The following is a 21,990-nucleotide window of genomic DNA, read 5'->3' on the forward strand; positions in this document are numbered from 1 at the left end:
GGCTCCGCAGGCGCTGTTCCAGGTGCCGCACGACGCCGATCCCGTCGACGAACTCCTCCCAGCTCGCCGGGCTGAACATGGTCTTCCTCTTCCAGGGCGCCACCAGGTTAAGGTTGGACTTGGAGAGCAAGGCGTGGCTGTCGTCGTCCCATTCCCGCAGCACCTTCTCGAGCTTGCTTCTCACGGTGACGCACAGGCTCTCCAGCAGTGGACCGGCGAGCGGCATCCACGGGCGAAGCAGGAGGTGACAGCAGTCGGCCTGCCAGGCATCCCGCGGGTCCCATGACTCCACTTCGGAGGTCAGCTCCGGCATGACGAGCTCTACGAGGATGCGCTGCACGGCGGAAGGAGGCAGCGTGTCCTTCCACTGCGCCAGGAAGCGGCGCATCCGCTCGGAGTCCGTGGCCTTGAACTCCGATGCCTGGATAGCCGGAACCACCGTGTCGTAGACGAGCTCCGCGTACGGCGACATGGCCGACCCGTCGTCCAGTGAATTCTTCAGGAAGACGAACACGTCTAGCCACATGGCCGGGTCCCATAGAGGCTGCCACCTTTGGAGCACCGGGCGAATGAGCGGCGCCACGAGCACGCCCGCCATGTTCGCGAGGCAGTACGTCTGGTACTCCTCCGGGAACTTCTTCCTCAGCCTTGAAAACTCCAAGATGAGGTCGCCCGCCGTCAGCTCTCCCGATGCACTTTTCTCGTGCACCAGCGTCACGACCGTGATGATCACCTCCGCCGCGTCCACCACCATATGCTCGCCGTCGTCCAGGGCATCATCTTGCAGCTCCCGCACTTCAGCGAGGATTTTCTCGCAGAACTCCCGGCCTTGCTGCCGCGATCCGTCGGCGTCGCCCATCTCCCAGTCGTTGTAGACCGCTTGAGAGATTTCGTCCGCGCACTGGTCAGCTCCCCATTTGGTCGGCAAGGTTTCCGGGACCTTGTTGGGAAGTCCGTTGTCGTATGATCCTTCTCCCTCGGCGCCGACCGTACCGAAACCAGCGTTCTCTGGCCGCTTCACCACCTTCACAGGAGATGTGATGCCCTGGCCGTGCTTGCCGAGGCCAGAGCCGGACCCGACCTCGTAGTTCATGTGCCTCATCATATTTACTATCGTTGTGTTCTTGAAAACCGGGCTCTCAACAACAGGCTGGGGCTTCCATGTCGTTGCCGGATCGTAGTGCTGCCTAGTGCAGCGTTGGTGATGGTGTTGAGGAGAGGACGGACCTGCAGAGCCGGCGGGGACGAACGGGACGTGTCCGAAGAGGAGATCGCCGGGGCGCGTACACGCTTGTGTTGGGGCTGTGAGTTACAGCACATGCTATTAGGCTAAATCGAGTTCGTCCGAGTCTGTACAGGATAGCCGAAGTATAAGGTGATTCCTTAGTCGTTTTCCATCCAATCTCTAGGAGTTAAGTAGAATCCTAAACCAGATTGACTTGTGGTCTGGATCACGTCGTGTTGGGCAAGTTAGAAGGCCGTGTTGGACGTGAGGTCGGTTCATTGAGCCATATATATAAAGTAAAGGAAACGAGATTGAAAAGCTGTGAATTTGGGCAGCACCAAAACCATCATCTCTGTCCTTATTTTCCTAAGCTAGCTACTTCACGTTTTGATCTGGGAACTAACAATTGGTAATCAGAGTTTCGGCGTGGAAGCAGCCAGCATGTACGTATCTTCTCGGCGGAAGGAACTCATCGACGAGGATCGTGCGGTCCGGGGCGGAAGGTACTCGTCCAGGACGGGAGGAACTCATCCAGGGCGGAAAGAACACGCCCAGGACAGGAGGAACTCGTCCAAAAGCAGCCTGCATCAGCGATGGGGGACAAGACGAAGAGCCCAGCAGAAGCGTCCGGCGCCGCTAAATTACTTGCAGTGCCCGGGTCGCAGTACCCATGATTCGATCGTGAGAATTTCAAGGTCTGGCAGGTCTTGATGGAGTGCGCCCTCTGAGCCAATGAGTTGTGGGACGCCGTCGATCCCGGCGGTGATGCTTTCAAGAAAGATGGAGCAGAACATCGCAAGGATAGACAGACAGCATCAGCAATTTACTCTGTGATGCCAATGGATGTCTTGCAGCATCTGATCTCAAAGGAAACAGCCAAAGAAGCATGGGACGCCCTGAAGGTTCTGTACGAGGGGCATGCTCGTGTGAAGCAGGACAACCTGCAAACTATGATGAGGAGTTACGAGACACTGGTGATGGCTGATGATGAAACCGTAGATGCGTTCGCGTCACGGGTGGTCACACTTGTCAACGGAATTCGTGCGCTTGGTGAAAATCTGACTGAAACATCCGTTGTCCGGAGATTCTTGCGCGCTGCGCCTCCTCGGTATATGCAGATCGTGACTGCAATTGAGCAGTGCGTCAATTTGGCGACGCTTAGTATCGACGACCTAGTCGGGCGCTACAAGGCGCACGACGAACGTATGCGTTACAGCCAAGGAGATGCGAAGCATGATGAGCAAGTAATGCTCACCCTGGCACAGTGGCAAGCACTAAGCTTAAGGGAAAAGAAGGGAGGCAGCGAGGCATCCGGCAGCGGCTCGAAGCAGGACTGGGCACCACGAGATCAGAACAAGAAGGGCACCGGTGCCGACGGTGCTCCAAAGAAAAGGAAATTCGACAAGCACAAGATAAAGTGCCACAATTGTGGCCTGATGGGGCACTTCAAGTCGGAGTTCCGGAAACCCGTAAAGGAGCGGGCATATGTTGCCAAGAAAGGCGACAAGGATGAAGATCCGGCGAACCTCCTGTTATGTGAGATATGCGAGTACACGGAGGATGACACGTAGCCAGAGGAAGTCGAGACCGTCACACTTGTGGAAAAAAAAGTATATCTCCACGAGGAAGAAGAGAAGAGGGCCGGCAATGTTTGGTACTTGGACACAGGCGCTAGCAACCATATGACAGGGGACAGTGCGCAGTTCTTTGAGTTGAGTGCAGCAGTCAACGGAACAGTCAGGTTTGGCGATGGCACGACGGTCCCAATCAAAGGTAAAGGGACTGTCATCTTCGAGTCAAAGAGTGGTGAGCACAAGGTGCTTACAGATGTGTATTACATCCCCCATCTAAAGACAAACATTATAAGTCTAGGACAGCTTGAGGAGCGTGGGTGTAAAATTGTGCTCGAGGATGGATACCTATGGGGGTATGATCGCGAGAGAAAACTGATGATGCGTGTGAAGCGGTCGAGGAACAGGCTGTATGTTTTGAACCTAGACCGTGCTGATCCGGTGTGTCTGTTGGTAAACTTTGATGAAGAAGCTTGGAGGTGGCACTCACGCTATGGGCATCTTAATTTTCATGCCCTACGGCAGCTCGGCCAGAAGAATATGGTACGAGGGCTGCCATGTATAGATCATGTTGATCAGCTGTGCAATGGCTGCCTTGTTGGCAAGCAGCGGCGAGCCGCGTTCCCGAGGGAGGCAAAGTTTAGAGCTTCGAAGGTACTGGAGCTTGTTCATGGTGACTTGTGTGGACCAATCACACCAGCGACTCCTGCAGGGAAGAAGTATTTCTTGCTGATTGTTGATGATTTCAGTCGGTACATGTGGCTAGTACTACTGAAGACCAAAGATGAGGCTTTGGAAGCTTTCAGGAAAATCAAGACTGCCGCTGAAGTGGAGTCAGAAGAGAAGCTGAAAGCGTTACGTACAGATCGTGGTGGGGAATTTAACTCTAATGAGTTAAAGGTATACTGTGAGAAACATGGCATTAAGCGGTACTTGACGGCACCCTATACTCCGCAGCAAAACGGCGTTGTGGAGCGCAGAAATCAGACCATAGTTGCAATGGCAAGAAGTATGCTGAAAAGCAAGAAATTGCCAGGAAAATTCTGGGGAGAAGCCGTGACTACCACAGTGTATTTACTCAATAGAGCTCCGACGAAGAGTGTTGTTGGAAGAACGCCGTATGAAGCATGGTGCGGCAAAAAACCCACAATCGATCACCTCTGCACGTTCGGGTGCATAGCACATGTGAAGACCGTGGGAGGGCATGTTGGCAAGTTGGCAGACAGGAGCTCACCAACTATCCTACTCGGTTATGAGGCCGGGTCCAAAGCATATCGAGTCTACAATCCCATGACGAAGAAAGTGCAAGTGTCACGTGACTTAGTATTTGATGAAGAAAAGGCATGGAATTGGGACGACGCAGTAGTAGCAGATTGCCCCATGCAAGGTGATGATATTTTCGTTGTGACATATAATCACATCAACCATGCAGGCCATGACCATGACGACGATGGGCAAGGAGATGGCCATGATGTCGACGACGACGACGACCTAGGTGACGGTGCACCGGCTACTCCATCAGCACAAACAAAAGTGCCAAGTTATGGGTCGCCGAGCTGCTCCTCACCGTGGGTGGACGATCCATGGTGGACTGAAGACGGCGACACAGGATCAGCTACTGGTGGTGCAGCACCTAGTGCCACGGTCGACACGCAGCAGCCAACAATGTCCACAACAGTAGATGAAGACTCTCCAAGTTCAGTGGGACAAAGCACGGTGGCTGGGTCCCCTGAGCGGACTCCGGGAAGAGCAGCAACGCGGTGAAACTCCGGCGAGTCCTAGATCTCTACCCTATGGAGGCTCTTCGGAAGATCAATCCAGTGAGGATGAAAAAGGTCAGAAGGGAGTTCTACTCATCACAGAAGAACCAACCACGTTCGAGGAGGCGAATGAAGAAGAATCATGGCGTAAAGCTATGGATGACGAGCTTGGTTCAATCCAGGATAATGACACATGGAGTCTTGTTAATCTTCCTGATGGGCACAAAACAATAGGTCTCAAGTGGGTCTTCAAAGTTAAAAAGGACTCAGAGGGTGCCGTGGTGAAGCATAAGGCTCGTTTGGTAGCCAAAGGATATGTCTAGCAGCAGGGTGTAGATTTTGAAGAAGTATTTGCTCCAGTTGCACGAATGGAATCAGTACGGTTGTTGATTGCTCTAGCAGCCCAAGAAGCTTGGTTTTTACACCATATGGATGTGAAGTCTGCGTTTCTGAATGGAGAACTAGAGGAAGAAGTGTACGTGAAGCAGCCCACTGGTTTTATCAAGAAGGGAGAAGAGCATAAAGTATTCAAATTGCATAAAGCTTTGTATGACTTGCGACAGGCACCTAGGGCATGGAATACCAAACTTGATAGCACCTTGATTTCACTCGGTTTTGTGAAGTGTCCGCTTGAGCACGCTATGTACAAGAGAGGCACCGGTTCAGACTGTCTCCTTATTGGCGTGTATGTAGATGATATCTTGATCACAGGAGCTAATGAAAGGGAAATTGGAAGGTTGGAGAAGCAAATGAATGAATTATTTAAAATGAGTGATCTGGGCTTGTTAAGCTATTACCTCGGGATCGAGGTGCGTCAAAGTAAAGACGGGATCACGTTGTGCCAGGAGGCATATGCCTTGAAGATCTTGCAGAATTGTGGCATGGAGGATTGTAATCCTTCACAAACGCCTATGGAGGCGAGGCTGGAGTTGAGCAAGAGGAGAAAGGTGCCGACTGTTGATTCAACCGAGTACCGAAGTATTGTCGGAAGTTTACGATATCTTTTGAACACTAAGCCAGATTTGGCATACTCGGTTGGCATAGTAAGCAGGTACATGGAGAACCCTACCACTGAGCATTTGACTGTTGTGAAACAGATTTTGAGATATGTGAAAGGGACTCTGAAGTATGGCTGCAAGTACAAGAGGAAGAAGGAAGACAAATCACTTCTAGTGGGCTATAGCGATAGTGACTTGGCAGGGGATGTAGATGACCGAAAGAGTACATCGGGCGTTGCATACTTTCTGGGAGAAAATCTGATCACTTGGTTATCGCAGAAGCAAAAGGTGGTTGCCCTCTCATCTTGTGAAGCCGAATACATTGCAGCGGCGACAACGGCGTGTCAGGGAGTGTGGCTCAGTAGACTCCTTGCTGATTTGACGAACCAGCAGCCAGAACAAGTAAAGCTTAGAGTTGATAACAAATCCACAATATCACTGTTCAAAACCCCCGTTCATCATGATCGCAGCAAGCACATTGATATAAGGTACCATTACATCAGAGAATGTGTAGAAGAAGGCAAGGTGGAGGTGGATTATGTCAGCACTAAAGATCAACTCGCAGATATACTAAAGAAGTCGTTGGGAAGACTGAAGTTTCAGGAGATGCGCCAGAAGAGAGTCATGGCTATTAAGTAGTAGCATTTGTGCTTAGGGGGGTGAATGTGAGTTACAACACATGCTATATTAGGCTAAATCGAGTTCGTCCGAGTCTGTACAGGATAGACGAAGTATAAGGTGATTCCTTAGTCGTTTTCCATCCAATCTCTAGGAGTTAAGTAGAGTCCTAAACCAGATTGACTTGTGGTCTAGGTCACGTCGTGTTGGGCAAGTTAGAAGGCCGTGTTGGATGTGAGGTCGGTTAATTGAGCCATATATATAAAGTAAAGGAAACGAGATTGAAAAGCTGCGAATTTGGGCAGCAGCAAAACCATGGTCTCTGTCCTTATTTTCCTAAGCTAACTACTTCACGTTTTGATCTGGGAACTAACAGGGGCGACGGACGGCTGCCCGCCCCGCCGGACTCAGAGCCCGTGCAGTCGTCGTGGCGGTAGGTGGAGCCGCCGCTCGTCATGACGTTGCTCGACTCATCAGCGCCAGTGGAGGCCATGAGCACGTAAGTAGGATTGCTTCCCAGGTGGAGAATGGTGATTGGAGAGGGGAGGGACCGGTGAAACCGTTAAGGAGAGTGTCTGGTGCATTTCCCCGTCGACATTGCTCCCCTTATATAGGAAGTTAGAAACAAAGCTAGTTTGGTAACCTTTAACTGTAAGGAGGCCCCACTATGTTATATGCGGAAAGAAACGCAACAAGTTTGGCAACCTTTAACGCTAGGGTTAAGAAGGTGCCATCTGTTACTATATAGTAATGCGGAAAGAAACACGCAAGCGAATGTGTACGCGCACGAAATATCAATTTCGATTCACGTGCCAAAATTGCACGCGTAGTATGTATCGTGTTTGAATTAGACCGTTTTCAAGGGCTGCCTTCTTCGAATACAATGCATTTTCCCGCTACTGAACATGGTGTATAGCTGAATATCCCGCGCAATTCTGTCGCTTGCATGACTTATGAAACCGTGCTCTTTGAACATATATAATGCTTATAGTATAAATGCACATTCCGAAGATCAAATACAATTGTACATTCATCCTACTTCGTGTTCTTCTTTTCTACACTTATTCCTTTGGAGCATCTCCAATAGGTGCCCTATAATAGGGCACCAAAAGGTGGCTCAAGTAAATTTTGCAACATATAAAACTGTTTTCAAACAATACCAAAGACTTCCAACTTCAGTAGATGCCCTAAAAACAAATTATTGTTGTTGAAAGCGTATTGCATAAATCAATTCAACCAAACATCTACACATTGTATAGATTTAAACCTTAAACACAAACTTCACCATACTACTTTGATCAAACATAAAAGATCACAACTACTCTACTCGTCCGACAAATAGTCGGTGTCGACTGTGTTCCAATACGCCAGGGTCCCCTCTTGATCGGAGGTGAACTCCTCCTCCGATGACGGCGAAAGGTTGATCACTGTCGATGCGCCAGACTCGCCCCACTAGTAGAAAACAAGGTACTGATATGTCTTCGTAGTATCTACTTTTCCAAACACTTTTGCCCTTGTTTTGGACTCTAACTTGCATGATTTGAATGGAACTAATCCAGACTGATGCTGTTTTCAGCAGAATTGCCATGGTGTTATATTTGTGCAGAAATAAAAGGTCTCGGAATGACCTGAAAATCAACGGAGATTACTTTTGGAATATATAAAAAATACTGGAAGAAGAATCCATGTCAGGGGGCCCACACCCTATCCACGAGGGCGGGGGGCGCGCCCCTGCCTCGTGGGCCCCCTGACGCTCCACCAACCTCAACTCCAACTCCATATATTCTTGTTCGGGGAGAAAAAAAATCAGAGAAAAGGATTCACCGCAATTTACGATATGGAGCGCCGCCAAGCCCTAAACTCTCTCGGGAGGGCTGATCTAGAGTCTTTTAGGGGCTCCAGAGAGGGGAATCCGTCGCCATCGTCATCATCAACCTTCCTCCATCACCGATTTCATGATGCTCACCACTGTGCATGAGTAATTCCATAGTAGGCTTGCTAGATGGTGATGGGTTGGATGAGATTTATCATGTAATCGAGTTAGTTTTGTTAGGGTTTGATCCCTAGTATCCAATATGTTCTGAGATTGATGTTGCTATGATGTTGCTATGCTTAGTGCTTGTCACTAGGGCCAGAGTGCCATGATTTCAGATCTGAACCTATTATGTTTTCATGAATATATGTGAGTTGTTGATCCTATCTTGCAAGTCTATAGTCACCTACTATGTGTTATGATCCGTTAACCCCGAAGTGACAATAATCAGGACCATTACCGGTGATGACCGTAGTTTGAGGAGTTCATGTATTCACTATGTGTTAATGCTTTGGTCCAGTACTCTATTAAAAGGAGGCCTTAATATCCCCTAGTTTCCAATAGGACCCCGCTGCCATGGGAGGGTAGGACAAAAGATGTCATGCAAGTTCTTTTCCATAAGCACGTATGAATATATTCAGAATACATGCCTACATTACATTGTCGAACTGGAGCTAGTTCTGTGTCACCCTATATTATAACTGTTGCATGATCGATTGCATCCAATATAATTATCCATCACTGATCCAATGCCTACAAGCTTTTCATATATTGTTCTTCGCTTATTTAATTTTCCGTTGCTACTGTTACAATCACTACAAAACCCAAAAATATTACTTTTGCTACCGTTACCACTACTATCCTATTACTTTGCTACTAAACACTTTGCTGCAGATATTAAGTTTTCAGGTGTGGTTGAATTGACAACTCAGCTGCTAATACTTGAGAATATTCTTTGGATCCCCTTGTGTTGAATCAATAAATTTGGGTTGAATACTCTACCCTCAAAAACTATTGCGATCCCCTATACTTGTGGGTTATCAAGACTATTTTCTGGCGCTGTTGCCGGGGAGCATAACTCTATTCTTTGAGTCACTTGGGATTTATATCTGCTTATCATTATGAAGAACTTGAAAGATCAAATATCCAAGATTTTTTCCTCAACTACGAGGGAAGGTAAGGAACTGCCATCTAGCTCTGCACTTGATTCACCTTCTGTTTTGAGTAAAGTTGCAACACCTACACATGCTATTGATTCCGATAGGTCGCATGTTATTGATGATGCCACTTCTGCTTTGCATGATACTTATGATGAAACTACTTCTATGCATGATGATACTGTGCCACTAGGTGAATTTCTTGATGAACAACTTGAGAGAATGAAATTATTGAAACTGATAATATTGATGAAAGTGATGATGAAGATTCTCCCCCTAGATATGAATTGTCTGTTGGTCCCGAGGGTTATGTTATGGATGAAGAAACTGCTAGAGACTTCTTAGCTTGCTATGATATATCTGATCTTAAGAAATTATTAGCTAAGCTTAAAGAAAAGTCTTTGAATGCTAGAATGAAATATGACCCTGCTTTTTCTACTTCACCTATCTTTATTACTGATAAAGATTATGATTTCTCCGTCGATACTGAGTTAATTACCTTGGTTGAATCTGATCCTTTTTATGGCTACGAATCTGAAACTGTTGTGGCACATCTTACTAAATTAAATGATATAGCCACCCTATTCACTAATGATGATAAAACTCGCTATTACTTTATCCTTAAGTTGTTTCCGTTCTCATTAAAGGGTGATGCTAAGACATGGTTTAATTCTCTTGATCCTGGTTGTGTGCGTAGTCCCTAGGATATGATTTATTACTTCTCCGCTAAATATTTCCCTGCTCATAATAAACAAGCTGACTTAAGGGAAATATATAATTTTGTGCAAATTGAAGAAGAGAGTCTCCCACAAGCTTGGGGGAGGCTTCTCCGATTACTTAGTGCTTTGCCTGATCATCCTCTCAAGAAAAATGAAATACTTGATATCTTTTATAATGGACTAACTGATGCTTCCAAAGACCACCTGGATAGTTGTGCTGGATGTGTTTTCAGGGAAAGAACTATTGATCAAGCTGAATTGCTATTGAATAATATATTGAGTAATGAAAATGATTCGACACTTCCTGAACCAATTCTGAAGCCAACTCCGAAGAAAAGTGGTATTCTGTTTCTCAGTCCTGAAGATATGCAAGAGGCAAAGAAAACTATGAAAGAAAAAGGTATTAAAACTGAAGATGTTAAGAATTTACCACCTATTGAAGAAATACATGGTCTTAATTTGCCGTCTGTTGAAGAAACACATGGTCTTGATAACCCGACACAGGTAGTGAAGATAAATTCTCTCTATAGATTCGATAAATGTGAAATCCCATTTACTAAGTTTGCTAGCCCATGCTTAGATGAGTTTGATGACTTTATGGTTAAACAAGAAAACTTCAATGCTTATGTTGGTAGACAATTGAAACACAATGCTGATATGCTTGAACACTTGGGTGATTATATGGCTAATGTTAAATGTGAACTTAAACTTATTAGTAAACATGCTTCTATGGTTACCACTGAAGTAGAACAAGTGCTTAAAGCTCAGAATGATTTGCTCAGTGAATTAAATAATAAGAAGAATGATATGTTGTTAGAGTTATGACTAGAGGCGGTAAAATGACTCAGGAACCTTTGTATCCTGAGGGCCATCCTAAGAGAATTGAGCAAGATTCTCAGAGAATTAATATTGATGCACCTAGTCCTTCTAAAAGGAAGAAAAAGAAAAATGATAATACTTTGCATGCTTCTAGTGAACCTGTTATTGACACACCTGAGAATCCCAATAATATTTCTATTTCTGATGCTGAAACACAATCTGGTAATGAACATGAACCTAGTGATAATGTTAATGATGATGTTCATGTTGATGCTCAATCTAGCAATGATAATGATGTAGAGATTGGACCTGTTGTTGATCTTGATAACCCATAATCAAAGAATCAACGTTATGATAACAGAGACTTTGTTGCTAGGAATCACGGTAAAGAAAGAGAACCATGGGTTCAGAAACCCATGCCTTTTCCTCCTAAACCATCCAAGAAAAAGGTTGATGAGGATTTTGAGCGCTTTGCTGAAATGATTAGACCTATCTTTTTGTGTATGCATTTGACTGATATGATTAAAATGAACCCTTATGCTAAGTACATGAAAGATATTGTTACTAATAAAAGGAAGATACCGAAAGCTGAAATTTCCACCATGCTTGCTAATTACACTTTTAAGGGTGGAATACCAAAGAAACTTGGAGATCCAGGAGTACCAACTATACCATGCTCCATTAAAAGAAACTATGTTAAAACTACTTTATGTGATCTTGGAGCCGGTGTTAGTGTTATGCCTCTCTCTTTATATCGTAGACTTGATTTGAATAAGTTGACACCTACTGAAATATCTTTGCAAATGGCTGATAAATCAACTGCTATACTTGTTGGTATTTGTGAAGATGTGCCTCTTGTGGTTGCAAACGTTACCATTTTAACGGGCTTTGTTATTCTTGATATTCCCGAGGACGATAATATGTCTATTATTCTTGGAAGACCCTTTTTGAATACTGCATGGGCTGTTATTGATTGCACCAAAGGCAATGTCACTTTTCATGTTAATGGTAATGAGCATACGGTACACTTTCTGAGGAAACAACCTCAAGTCCACAGTATCAATTCTATTGGAAAAATTTCAACAATCACTATTGGAGGTTTTGAATTTCCTCTTCCTACTGTCAAGAAGAAATATGATATTCTTATTTTTGGGGACATGCATATCCCCGTTGAGGTAACCTAGTGTTATTCGAAAATTCTCCGGTTTCATGTTATTCGAAATGAGTTTGTTAACAAGACCTGATCAACCTTGTTAGTGGATTTCTTTTGATGAGCATGAGATGGATGAATTTAGAAATCACAACTCTCTGTGCCCTCTTTTCACTTTCTGATATTTATATTAAATAAAGCAAAAATAGTATTTTTCTGTCTATTTTCTGAATTATCCAAGCAATAAAAAATACCCCGAAAATAAAAGTTCTCCAAATGCCCTGAAATTTAAATATGATTTTTTCTAGAATATTTGAGAATATCTGGCACTGAAAACACAGCAGGGGGAGCAGCCACGTGCCCACGAGGGTGGAGGGTGCGCCCACCCCCTAGGCATGCCCCTGCCTCGTGGACCCCTACGTGGGTCCCCTCCACTTATTCCAGCCACCACACACTCCTTCTTCCTCCCAAAAAATCACCAACCAGCTCAAACCTGAGTTCTTGCTCATCTTGCTGCCATTTTCGATCTCATTGCTCAATGCTCCATTCACAAAACTGCTTTGGGGGATTGTTCTTTGGTATGTGACTCCTCCTATGGTCCAATTAGTTTTTGTTCTAGTGCTTTATTCATTGCGAATTTTTGCTGCTTAGGTGAACTTGTTCTTGAGCTTGCATGTCAAATTTATATGGTCAAAAGTAGTTTTAATGCATGATATAGCGTCTAGGCACTTGTAGGAGTAGTTTCTATCAATTTTGTTGAGTTTGGTTCAGTTTCATTTTAAGTTACTAAAAATTTCAGAAATTTTTAGAAAAAGATGAAGAGATTTTTAGGGGCTCATCGAGCCGAAGCTCGAAGGATAAGCAAGATGAAGAGAACAAGAAGCCCAAGTATAATATCCCTCGTACTGCAGAGGTTGGGCCATGTGAATGGCCTTGTGATGAGTTCTTGAAAGAGGCCGAGATTCATGAAGATTTTATCATTTGGCTGAGAATGCAGGCCTTACCACCTTCCTCCACGACCAGCGTGAACAGTATCTCTTACTCACCAATATCTTTGTGCAAAATTTTCATTTCCATGCTAGGAGATCACCACCTTCGGTGGAATTTTATTTATATGATGTGCATAAGGAGATGTCACTTTATGATTTTTGCCGGGTCTGTTTGATACCCTTTGAGGGCAGCATAGAGGAACCACATCGTAATGATGTGGAGGGATTTATTGATATGATTACTATAGGGGAAACGAGGAAAGTTTTCGGTGCGAGAATCACTAGCATACATTTTCCTGTTTTACGTTACTTCGCAATATTTGCTAGTAGATGCTTAATTGGTCGCGGGAACTGTGGGAACCTTAGCTCCTGATATTGCTATTTTGCGCCATGCCTTGTTTAATGATACTACACTACTAGGGAAAACCCTAGTAGTAGCGCGGGTTTTGAGGCTAGCAGCAGCGCGGGTGGCCGCCCTACTAATAAGGCGCTATAGCTATCTTATAGTAGTAGCGCGGTCCTTACCCGCGCTACTACAGTTGACGATATCAGCAGCGCTTTTTATGAACACGCTACTATTACTTAGCTATAGCGATTTCACAGTCCCTCGCTACTGCTATATCTTTCATAATTTCCCCCCCGTACCCCTTTCCCTTTCAGTTTCCCTTTTAGATACTAGATACTAGGTACTGCTAGTAGATATCAAATTCATAAACCGTTACTAGGTAGTACTCCCTTCGTTCCAAATTACTCGTCGTGGTTTTAGTTCAAACCACAACGAGTAATTTGGAACGAGGGGAGTACTAGATAACAATTTAATGCATAGTCAACATGCATCCTCAAGCAGTACAAGGTCATATCTATGGCGATCATCATATGTAGTTCAAGATGATATCGACGACGATCATCATATGTAGTTCTAGATGATATAGCCACACACACATATGTAGTTCTAGATGATATCAAAGACAATCATCATCCTCAAGCCTGGGCGGTTGGTGTTCCTGATAGTAATTAGGATGGCCTGTCCAACACGAAGATTCTTGCCATCGAGGAATTTCTTCCACCCAACCGAGTTTAAGTGTGTGTGACCTTCCGTGTCCATGTGGTAAGTACAGGTTGTGACGGAGCCCCTTGCAGTAAGGCGTAGTCCAGCTGAGCCTTCTTCATCAGGCTCGATACCATAACTCACAGATATGTCTTTGCCAATTTCTGAATAAGAAAAACATTTCAATTAATAAATAGCCTCGCAAATAAGTACACATGGATTATCTACACTATTAATAGTTTCCTTAGATTCTACACTAATAAGCATGTGATCGAACTCTACACTAAAACATATCATCGACTAGATTCCACACAACATACCATATCATTGGACTGTACACTAAGTATTTCATCGGATAATTTGCATTTGTAAGTATAACATACCATATCATGTCGATCAACCATGGTATTTGTCAGGCGGGTCACGAATGGCACCCCGACAAAGTCAGCATGTGGCATAATTATGTCCCACAGGTTGGACACCTCCTCCTCGCTCAGCCTTGTTCTTTGAGCTATGATGGCTTCATGAAGTGGGTCCCCATCATCTTCATCGAGTGGGTCCTCATTATCTTCATCATCTTCGTCATCTTCGTCATCTTCCACCAGGTTGAGATAAATGACAGCCAGCTTGGGTCTTTCTGCTTTGAAGGAGAAGCTGATCAACTCACCACCAGTAAGACGCATGCGAGCGACGAAACGGGCCCATCCATCTCCTCCAATCTGCGACGTATTGCGTCCTTTCTCGACCTCCATAGTGTATGGCCCCTAGGAGCCTCAAATGTCACAGTGTCTCCTGTCAGCTTGTTGAATTTCAACCTCACATTGCATGGGACGATCTGTGTAAAATAAGCAAAATGACACAATGCAGTAATGCCAACACTAAAAATAAAATAGTTATTACATTTCATCAAATTTCTTACCACCGCATGACAAAAACCCGGCTGGAAGTAGATGCCGAACAGCTTGCCAGTTGCAAGGCTGCTGGCGCACCTTGACTTGCACAGTCGACATAGTGGTGGTGGTGGTGGCGCCATTTTTCCTAAAGCAATATGAGCAAAGGATTAATGACCCACTTCACAGGAAAGAAAAAAAGTAGCATGAGATATTTTTAGTTCTTCCGCGAGAAGCAATTTGATGGACAATTATAATCCTAAGATCTAGTAACATATTAGATGACAAGGTACCACCTACATTTTGCCAAAAAGTAACTAAATCAACTAAATTAAAATGTTCTAAATCAACTAAATGAAAATGTTCTAAATCAACTAAATGAAAATGGTGCATACTAAATCAACTAAATGAACTAGCCTAGTAAATCAACTAAATCAAAATGTTCTAAATCAACTAAATCAACTAGCCTACTAAATCAACTAAATCAAAATGTTCTAAATCAACTAAATCAACTAGCCTACTAAATCAACTAAATCAAAATGTAGGGAGGACAGAGGAGGAGGCCGGTACCGAGTCCAGCAAGGAGGAGGAGGTGACGGCGGCGCAGAGGGAGGAGGGGCGACGGGGGAGGACCGGCGCGGGGGATTGAGAGGGATCCAGTGAGTGTGTGACTGTGAGTGGATCGGATAGAGGAGATGGGGTGGGAGATGGAATGGCTTAGCAGTAGCGCGCTATAGAGAAGGACGCTACTGCTAAACTACCTAGCAGCAGTGCCTTCCACAAAGAAGCACTACTGCTATGTGTCAGCATGTAAAAATAGACTTATAGTTCAATGTATCAAAAATACATTGATCATCAACGATCTTTTTGTGTACAATCTGATTTGTCAATATGAGTCCTCACTGGTTTAGGGATCCACAAATTCTACACATAGAGTTCAATGAAGACCAAGTGCTTGTCAAAGTTTGAGAAGTAACATATTTAAGGTGGTAGAAACTCTCTTCACGGAGCAAGGTGGGACTAAATTTTTGTAGTAAACTTAGCAGTAGCGCTTATTGGCGAAATGCGCTGCTGCTATGCTACGTAGCAGTAGCGCCCGTTGTTATAACGCGTTGCTGCTATAGCTAGCCTCGCGGCGACCTCGTGGGAATTATAGCAGTAGCGCGTCTTTCAGCTGGCGCGCTACTGCTATATATATTTCAGCAACGAGTTATTCTTGAGCTCGCTACTGCTAATTATCAGCAACGCCTTATTTTAAAGCGTGCTGCTGATAAGATTCTGTGTATAGGCTTTTCCCTAGTAGTGCTACTTTCAGATTAGGTGCTATTGTTGCTAGATGGTTAAATTTGAACCGTACAAAGGGCCCCGTCCTCGGAGGCATCTTTGCCTCGCGCCTTGCTGCACACTTTAACATACCTATTAGGCATTATGAGAAAGAGGAAAAGTTGCTGCCTAATATTTTTCTAGATTATAAGAGCATGATAGCGCATGCTTTTATTGTTAAGAATAAGAAAAAGATGCTTAACTATAGACTGATTTTTGGTAAGAATAACTTTGAGACTATTACCTTGCCTGTTCCCTCTTTGTTTCACATATTTTTAGGCAAGTACCTTGTTTTGACGGAGGAAGTTTATGCATACTGGAGCGTGACACCAGCTCCAAAGCCTGAGCCGGAACCACCCCTGGACCCTTATCGACAGTCAGTTTACCAGTGGGATCCGGAGGATATCGCCAACCAGTGGCACCCAGAGGACACTCCTCCTTACACAAGAGAGGCCCACTTTGATCCATGGGCATAGACCAAATTAGGCCAAAAGCCTAAGCTTGGGGGAGTATGCATCTCTCACCGACATTACATTCATGTTCACACACTCATGCCAATTGTCGGTGCTCATACTTTTTCATTGTTTCATCCATGCTAGTTTATTTTGTTTTTAAGATTTCTTCGTGTGTGTTTGAAAACCCTCAAGAAAAAAACAAAAAAAATATTTGTAGCTTTTAGTTAGTTTACTTTCCATGCCTGTAGTAGTAGTAATTAAAAAGAAAACCCCAAAAGATTTCTCGTTCTTCTTTTGCTTGTTGGGAGCTTTCCCTTGTAAATAGTTTTGTTTCTTTTCTTTCCTTTGGGGGCCGAGAGAAGAAGACCATGATTAAAGTGTTGAGTGGCTCTCATATGCATTATTGTTGATCTAACAAAGAGCCCATATTACCTTGTCTTCTCTCTTGAATTGAATGCTTGCAGATTCCAGCTTAGTCCAATGCACGTGCACTATTATTGTTATCCACACCGTTCGGTCGTGCAAGTGAAAGGCAATAATGATGATTATATGATGAACTTATTAAGATGAGGAAAGCTGGTATCACCTCGACCTCTCTTGTTTTCGTAAACATGATTAGTTCATCGTTCCTGATTTAGCCTATTATGAAAGAAACATATTTGCAATGACAATTAGAGATTGTAGTTGCTTATGCCATGCTTAATTAGTTAGGAGTTTATAATGGTTTACCTTGCGTGCCAACTTGCTAAATGGTTGCGATGTGCTATGATAGGGTGGTATCCTCCTTTGGACGATTCGAGCGGCTTGACTTGGCGCATGTTCACGCATGTAGTTGAAACAAAATCAACATAGTCTCTACGATATTTATGTTCATGGTGAATTATATCCTACTCATGCTTGCATTCGGTGTCGATTAATTTTAATGCATGTTCATGACTGTTGTCGCTCTCTAGCTGGTCGCTTCCCAGTCTTTTTCTAGCCTTCACTTGTACTAAGCGGGAATACTGCTTGTGCATCCAATTCCATAAACCCCAAAGTTATTCAATATGAGTCCATCATACGTACCTATATACGGTATCTACATGCCGTTCCAAGTAAATTTGTATTTGCCAAACTCTAAACATTCAAATAAACATTTTGTTTTGTATGCTCGAATAGCTCATGTATCAACTAGGGCTGTCTGTATGCTCCATGCTAGGCGGGTTATTCTCAAGAGGAGTGGACTCCGCTCCTCATTCACGAGAAAATGGATGGTCACCGGGATGCCCAGTCCCATGCTCAAATCAAATCAAAATAATTGCAAACAAAACTCCCCCAGGATTGTTGTTAGTTGGAGGCACCCGTTGTTTCGGGCAAGCCATCGATTGATGCTTGTTGGTGGTGGGGGAGTATGAACTTTACCATTCTGCTTGGGAACCTCCTATAATGTGTGTAGCATGGAGGATGTCGAGATCTCTCAGTTGTTATGTTGACAATGAAAGTATACCACTCAAAATATTATTCATATCTATTTCAAAACCGAGCTCTTGCACCTCTACAAATCCCTGCTTCCCTCTACGAAGGGCCTATCCATTTACTTTTATGTTGAGTTATCATCCTCTTATTAAAAAGCACCAGTTGGAGAGCACCGCTGTCATTTGCATCCATTACTGTTAGTTTACATTGAGTATGACTATGACTGGATCTCTTTTACCATGAATTACAATGTCTAGTCAATCCTTGATCCTTAAAGGTGCTCTGGATTTATGTTCTGCGGTCTCAGAAAGGGCTAGCGAGATACCGTCTTGTTATATCATATCATGATTGTTTTGAGAAAGTGTTGTCATCCTAGATTTGTTATTATTGCTCGCTAGCTGATTATGCCATTGATATGAGTAAACATGAGACCTAAATGTTATTGTGAATATGGTTAGCTCATAATCTTTGCTGAAAACTTGAGTGCAGGCTTTACATATTTACAACAATAAGAGCAAACAGAGTTTGTAAAAGTTTTTCTTTATCACTTTCAGTTTATCAACTGAATTGCTTGAGGACAAGCAAAGGTTTAAGCTTGGGGGAGTTGATACATCTCCGTCGTATCTACTTTTCCAAACACTTTTGCCCTTGTTTTGGACTCTAACTTGCATGATTTGAACGGAACTAACCCGGACTGACGCTGTTTTCCACAAAATTGCCATGGTGTTATTTTTCTGCATAAATAAAATTTCTCGGAATGACCTGAAAATCAACGGAGATTATTTTTGGAATATATAAAAAATACTGGAAGAAGAATCCACGCCAGGGGGCCCACACCCTGTCCACGAGGGTGGGGGCACGCCTACCCCCCTGGGCGCGCCCCCTACCTCGTGGCCCCCCTAATGCTCCACCGACCTCAACTCCAACTTCATATATTCGTGTTCGGGGAGAAAAAAAATCAGAGAAAAGGATTCATCGCGTTTTACGATACGGAGCCGCCGCCAAGCCCTAAACTCTCCCGGGAGGGCTGATCTGGAGTCCTTTCGGGGCTCTGAAGAGGGGAATCCGTCGCCATCGTCATCATCAACCTTCCTCCATCACCAATTTCATGATGCTCACCGCCGTGCGCGAGTAATTCTATCATAGGCTTGCTGGACGGTGATGGGTTGGATGAGATTTATCATGTAATCGAGTTAGTTTTGTTAGGGTTTGATCCCTAGTATCCACTATGTTCTAAGATTGATGTTGCTATGACTTTGCTATGCTTAATGCTTGCCACTAGGGCCCGAGTGCCATGATTTTAGATCTGAACCTATTATGTTTTCATGAATATATGTGAGTTGTTGATCCTATCTTGCAAGTCTATAGTCACCTATTATGTGTTATGATCCTTTAACCCCGAAGTGACAATAATCGGGACCATTACGGGTGACGACCGTAGTTTGAGGAGTTCATGTATTCACTATGTGTTAATGCTTTGGTCCGGTACTCTATTAAAAGGAGGCCTTAACATCCCTTAGTTTCCAATAGGACCCCGCTGCCACGGGAGGGTATGACAAAAGATGCCATGCAAGTTCTTTTCCATAAGCACGTATGACTATATTCAGAATACATGCGTACATTACATTGATGAACTGGAGCTAGTTCTGTGTCACCCTATGTTATAACTGTTGCATGATCGATCACATCCGACATAATTATCCATCACTGATCCAATGCCTATGATCTTTTCATATATTGTTCTTCGCTTATTTACTTTTCCGTTGCTACTTTTACAATCACTTCAAAACCCAAAAATATTACTTTTGCTACCATCACCACTACTATCATATTACTTTGCTACTAAACACTTTGCTGCAGATATTATGTTTCCAGGTGTGGTTGAATTGACAACTCAGCTACTAATACTTGAGAATATTCTTTTGCTCCCCTTGTGTCGAATCAATAAATTTGGGTTGAATACTCTACCCTCGAAAACTGTTGCGATCCCCTATACTTGTGGGTTATCAGGTACTAGTCCCAGTTCCAGAAGGCCTTTAGTCCCGGTTCTGGATCCGGGACAGAACTGTCAGGACTAATGCCCAAAACCTTTAGTCTTGGTTTGCTTACGAACCGGGACTAAAGGAGCTCCACGTGGCCGCTGTGGGGCACCCAGGGAGGAGGACCTTTAGTCCCGGTTGGTAACACCGGCCGGGACTAAAAGGTAGCCACGCGTCAGCACCTCCCAGGCGCTGGTTTTTTTTAAAAGGGGGTTTAGGGGTTTTGGAGGGTTTAGGTGTTTCATATTGTGTTAGTTATAGCTACTACATATAGAGAGAAGTGACATCTCTTTCTCCGTTCTTGGTCCACGGTAGCTACTACATATAGAGAGAACTCAATGGTAGCTAGTAATCAAATGAAGGAACCATTAATTACACAACATCATGATCATGAACATATATAGAGAGAAGTGACCTCTTTTTCTCCATGCTTGGTCGAACAACAAGTTTTCGTATATCTATCCGGCGCTACTACATATATACAATATAACATCTATACGATCCCTGACATCATATACCGAAAATCCATTTGAATTTCCACATGGTATTCTCCCTTTTCATGTATGACATGGTCAAGAAAGAATCCCGCTAATTCCTCTTCAATTGCTCGTATGCGGTCATGTGGTAGGAGTTCATTCCGCATCTGCCAGATCTAATTTAAAGAAAGGGGTCAATACATATATATGAATGAAACTCAACACAATTGATGGTAATAAAATAAAATTCTGGATATTGTTTATGTACTTCATATTGTTTGTCAGAGTAGCCCCGCTCAGAGGTCGAGTGGCGAATGAACTCGCAAACATAGTATCCACATAAATTATTGCCGCCTTCCTGCCACAAGCACTTTACGAGAATAGAGTTCAATCAAACTGATAATCAAGCATGATAAATGTTATTGATGAAACTAGAATCAATGAGAGATGCGCGGAACTAGATAGTACTACTTACTTTGGGGTGTGTAAATCGCAGCTCCTTCTGTAGACCCGGAACCATTCCGGTTTCCAAACCCTGCCAGGCAAAGAAAATGATTACTTGATATCAGGAGAGGCTTCACATGATCGTATATAAATATCTCTACTACCTCATCCATTTCAAACTATACATCATCGTCCGCGTAATCACCAAGAGTGGTACCGGGTAGTAGCCCCAGATGATTAGCGATATCGCTAGACACCTTGAGCGGGGGGAACGATTGCTTCTCCTGTAAGCCGAGCTGGGGAATTGTTTTCCCACTTCTTCGTTTTGCTTCTAATCTTGCAGTTCTGGTAGTACTTCTCGGCTGCCGCGCTTCATCATATGTCCTTTCAATACAACGGTCATAGTTGGATTGTGGCGGAGGCGATGGTGGTCGCTTAAGGGCATCCAGAGTGCGCTTCGCTTTCACCGGATCTACTATTTCCTTCGGAGGTGGACGTTTCCATTCAAAATGGGCCTGCACTTCGGCAGCACTGATGTCCTCGTTTTCCTCGTCAGTCCTCTCATATGGTAACTTTGCAGGAGCCTTGAGGCTTGGACCAAATTTGAATTTCTTTCTGCCCCTGGTACTGCTAGCCGCCGGAGCGGCGACGTCTCTCTTCCTTCGTTGCTGAGGCGGTGGAGTCTGCTGACGCATCTGAGGAGGCGGAGTGCGCTGACGCGCCAGAGGAGGCGGAGTCTGTTGACGCGCCGAAGACAGCTGAGGCAGAAGAGGACTCTGCTGTGGGGCCTCATCCAGCTGACGCGCCGGAGGTGGCGGAGGAGGAGGAGGCAGAGTCCAGTTTGGAAGTTTGATGTACTCCTTTCTCCATAGACAGCTAGTCCTTAAAGCATTTTCCAGATGAATCTCCCCTTCACTTGTAGGGTAGTAAAGCTCCAGCTCCTCAAATCCCTCCATTTATTTCATCCACCGTTAGAATTGCATAGTGATACGTCTCCAACGTATCTACTTTTCCAAACATTTTTGCCCTTGTTTTGGACTC

The 21,990-nt window shown here is 44.3% G+C and overlaps 1 pseudogene; it reads right to left on the minus strand.

Moving 5' to 3' along the window:
* Window positions 1-107: 107 nt before the first annotated feature.
* LOC125537514 lies at window positions 108-6,665 on the minus strand (annotated as a pseudogene).
* Between the last annotated feature and the right edge of the window lie 15,325 nt (window positions 6,666-21,990).

Source organism: Triticum urartu, chromosome 2, assembly GCF_003073215.2.
Source record: "Triticum urartu cultivar G1812 chromosome 2, Tu2.1, whole genome shotgun sequence".
Lineage (NCBI taxonomy): Eukaryota > Viridiplantae > Streptophyta > Magnoliopsida > Poales > Poaceae > Triticum > Triticum urartu.